This window comes from Aricia agestis, chromosome 1, assembly GCF_905147365.1.
Source record: "Aricia agestis chromosome 1, ilAriAges1.1, whole genome shotgun sequence".
Taxonomy (NCBI): Eukaryota; Metazoa; Arthropoda; class Insecta; order Lepidoptera; family Lycaenidae; genus Aricia; species Aricia agestis.
The window spans coordinates 8,295,088-8,300,024 of record NC_056406.1 but is presented as its reverse complement, the minus strand read 5'-3'; positions in this window follow the sequence as shown (position 1 = coordinate 8,300,024).

The following is a 4,937-nucleotide window of genomic DNA, read 5'->3' as shown; positions in this document are numbered from 1 at the left end:
TACTCTTCATTATACAGGTACATTCAATTCTTTATTTTTATTGAACATCTAACACTCCGAGAAAATATTGGCGTGTTTTATTACAGAGGTATTTCATTACAAAAATTATTTCATGATTTTCTAACAATTTTACTGAAACTTAAGATCTTCCTGCAGACGAAATTCGATCATAATACAAATAAGGTTAAGAACTGATATTGTTTGTATTCAGGTAAGTATTTTCCAAACATAGGTTGCGGCATGCGCCTTTAGTATGTACGTGAGATAAGTATCATCCAATTTTTTTTCTGGCTTTCAATAGGATGTTTAAATATATTTCAAACGCTAGAAAAAGTATTTCATTTGTCGATGCATTTAACTTTTGAGCTCTTACTATGAAAACAGTTATTATAATATTAAAGTTAAGAATAATAGGATAGAAATGTAAACACTAAAATACTATCTAAAATATACAGATATATTATATATACAAACTTTAAATATAAAACTATAAAAAGAAAAACGTTGAACGTTCCTGGACCCAAGCTACACTACCAGTAAGGTTCGGTGGCCTGGGAATACGAAAAACATCGGACACAGCTTTACCGGCGTTCTTGTCCTCGGTCCACGCAAATCGCGCAGTAATAGCCAAAATTTTAGAGCCCTCATCTTGCCCATTCGTCATTCCCTTTGCGGACGAGGCCAAGGATGCCTGGGACATTGCTAGTGCCGGCAGCGAGGTTCCCAAGAACACATCTTCCCAAAGGCTCTGGGACGAGCCCATCTGCGAACTGGTGCGTAATAAACTGTTTAACACGTCTACCAGCGCCGTAGAACGGGCTCGACTTTTGGCCGTGGAGAGGTGGGAGTCGGGAGCTTGGCTGCAGGCACTGCCATCTAAAAACACAGGAACATTGCTGGACCGTAATACATTCCGTCTTGCCACTGCCCTGCGTCTTGGTGTCCCCCATGTCGTCCCCCATCAGTGTGTTTGCGGCGCGCGCGTAGACAGCTATGGTCACCACGGGTTGCGCTGCTCGCGAAGTGCCGGACGCTTTTCACGGCATCACAACCTGAATGACCTCATTCGTCGGGCTCTTGTCACTGCCGGCGTGCCAGCGATACTGGAGCCCTCCGGTTTGGCGCGCGACGATGGCAAGAGACCCGATGGAATGACCCTGGTGCCCTGGAATGTGGGTCGGGCCCTTGTGTGGGACGCTACTTGTGTCGACACACTCGCCTCGTCCCATATTCAGAGCACCTCGAGCTGTGCGGGCGCAGCCGCAAACCAAGCAGAGAACCTCAAGCGGCGCAAATATGAGAACCTCAGCGGAGATCTTATATTTGAACCGTTTGGGGTGGAAACTCTAGGCGCATGGGGTCCGGGGGCAGATAAGCTTTTTAGAGGAATATCTAAGAAGCTTGTTGAAGCCACCCGAGACCCCAGAGCTGGGAGCTACCTGGCACAGCGGATAGCAATTGCCATCCAACGTGGCAATGCTGTCAGCTTGCTGGGCACTCTGCCAGATAGGGACGACTTGGGCAAGATTTTCTTTTTATAGTTTTATATTTAAAGTTTGTATATATAGCTCTTACTTCAATAACTTCTAAATAAATGTAAAAAAAAATGTTGGTCTATTTTACACATTTTTGGAGATATTATAACGTTTTAAAGTACTTAAAACTCATCTTATTTAAAAAATTCTCGTGTCACAATGTTAGTCCGCGTACTCCTCCGAAACGGCTTTACTGATTTTAACCAGGTTTTTATTATTTGTATGTCCATATATGATAGAAATGTAAACACTAAAATACTATCTAAAATATACAGATATATTATATATACAAACTTTAAAAAGAAAAACTTGCCCAAGTCGTCCCCATCTGGCAGAGTGCCCAGCAAGCTGACAGCATTGCCACGTTGGATGGCAATTGCTATCCGCTGTGCCAGGTAGCTCCCAGCTCTGGGGTCTCGGGTGGCTTCAACAAGCTTCTTAGATATTCCTCTAAAAAGCTTATGTGCCCCCGGACCCCATGCGCCTAGAGTTTCCACCCCAAACGGTTCAAATACTCGTATAAGATCTCCGCTGAGGTTCTCATATTTGCGCCGCTTGAGGTTCTCTGCTTGGTTTGCGGCTGCGCCCGCACAGCTCGAGGTGCTCTGAATATGGGACGAGGCGAGTGTGTCGACACAAGTAGCGTCCCACACAAGGGCCCGACCCACATTCCAGGGCACCAGGGTCATTCCATCGGGTCTCCTGCCATCGTCGCGCGCCAAACCGGAGGGCTCCAGTATCGCTGGCACGCCGGCAGTGACAAGAGCCCGACGAATGAGGTCATTCAGGTTGTGATGCCGTGAAAAGCGTCCGGCACTTCGCGAGCAGCACAACCCGTGGTGACCATAGCTGTCAACGCGCGCGCCGCAAACACACTGATGGGGGACGACATGGGGGACACCAAGACGCAGGGCAGTGGCAAGACGGAATGTATTACGGTCCAGCAATGTTCCTGTGTTTTTAGATGGCAGTGCCTGCAGCCAAGCTCCCGACTCCCACCTCTCCACGGCCAAAAGTCGAGCCCGTTCTACGGCGCTCGTAGACGTGTTAAACAGTTTATTACGCACCAGTTCGCAGATGGGCTCGTCCCAGAGCCTTTGGGAAGATGTGTTCTTGGGAACCTCGCTGCCGGCACTAGCAATGTCCCAGGCATCCTTAGCCTCGTCCGCAAAGGGAATGACGAATGGGCAAGATGAGGGCTCTAAGATTTTGGCTATTACTGCGCGATTTGCGTGGACCGAGGACAAGAACGCCGGTAAAGCTGTGTCCGATGTTTTTCGTATTCCCAGGCCACCGAACCTTACTGGTAGTGTAGCTTGGGTCCAGGAACGTTCATCAAATTTTATGTTTAAAATTGTGGAAAGCGTATGCTTTAGGGTGTCATCTAAGCTATGGAGAAGTTCTGGGAACTTCCAGAGCTGACAACACCGCAAAGCATACGTAAATTTTGGAACGAATAAACAATATCGAATCAGAGTAAATGCCATGTGACTGTTAATTTGGAGAAGACGATCTAAACTTTCACTAAAATTCCGTGTTTTTTCATTTATATAGTCCGGAAAAGAATCGGCTAGAACAGGTGAACCCAAGAGAAAAAGTGAACTCTTCTCAATCACTGATAATTCTGGGGCGACGGCCTTGAAACTGGATATTATCTCATCTCTATCCCCACAATCATCAGGGACAAAAAGTTCACACTTCCCCAGGTTCAAATCTAGCCCTATAATTTTGAATTCGCGAATCAGAGTCTGAAAATCCGAAAGAACTGTAGATGCGTCGCTGGCAAGGGTCCCGTCATCTAGATACCACACGTTGAATTTGGAATTTAGGAGTTCGATGACCGGGTGAATAGCTAGACTGAAAATTGCTGGACCTAGAGGGTCGCCCTGTTGACAGCCAACTTCAGACTGGATTAAGTGGTTCTGGTAAATGAGTTTAGTGGGATCTCGGTAGCACTGTAACATGAAGGGTAAAATGGTGGGGGCTTTGGTTTTTATCTGTGTTAACATGGCGACCCTGTCTACAGAATTGAAAGCGTTTGAAACATCCACCTTTAAATATATACTATTTTTTGAATTTTGAACATGAGTGCGAAAAGAGTGAACGGCTGCCTCACAGCCACCTTTGCAGGCGAAACCAAGTTGCTTGGGTTGGAAATATGATGACAGAGATTTTATGGACCTGCAGGCTATCTTGGCAGTGAGGCGCCGGTATGTTGAGCCGACAGCGATCGGTCGAATGCCACCATCTCTCTTCCTCAGCGCGCAGAGGTTTGCTCCATACAGGATGTCTACGATATCTGAAGCAACCTCACCACGAAGCATGAGGTTGCACAAATTCGTGACCTCCTGCAGGAGTTTCTCTCCGGCATCCCCACAGCAACCACTGGTGAGGTCCTTCAGATGCTGAGAGGTGATACCATCGAGACCGCCTGCTGAACCCGGAGGAAAAGACATGATGGCTCCACGAACACTGTCGACTGTCGTTTGAAGAGGTGGTGTTCCGTCATGGGCGTCAGAAATGTGTTGAGAAGTCAGTTGATGGGGGTGTTTCTTTTGTAAGGCCGAAACGGTTTCTGGGGAGTTCGGAGCAATCGTGTCGCTGGAAAAGAGCAGCCGCGCAGCGCCCTTAATATCCCCCTCACTAATTTTATTTTCAACATTTTTAACAATATTATTTTTGCCTGAAGAACATAAAGGAAAATTTTGATTCAAAACAATATCAGAGGCGCAGTTCTTTTTAACACGGGAAGTGAGGGAGGTATTATTTTGGGGATCCCTAGTCACGTGAAGAGTGCGGTAGGGAAACGTCAAGAGGTTTTCCCAGGCTTGCCTCGAGTTTTCATTCACAAAGTTAAAGTTTTAAGTTTTAAGTTTTCAGTTTTAACCAAATTTTATATGCATTTTCAGTGGGTCTGAGAATCGGCTGATGGGTACTTATTATATTGATAAGTGCATTTGTTGAATAAATAATAATAAATTATTACAACTCGAGACTGACGAACCCTTTTATCTTGGTTACGACGAGCGTTAATCTCTAAAAACTTTTTAAAAAGGGTTTTATATTATAGTGAAATATTCATTTTCAATTAAATAACTAAAAAATTAAAAGCACAAAAATGTTTTTGGTAAACTTGCAAGTTATAGTGTAAATGAAAATGACACAGACACACACACAACAAAAATCCATTCACAATTTCAATTTTCGGAGGTTAACCTCGGGCACTGCACTAATAATTTTGTCGTTGTAGTAGCAGGCGCTACGAGCTACGACGTAGCAGCGTAGCGCGGCGGCGTAGCAGCCGGGGATTCTTTCAACTATATTATTATTATGTTGTTATACATTATCAATTATCATACACTGTATGGACTGTAGTTATATAAGGCCGGCCTTGCTCTCGCA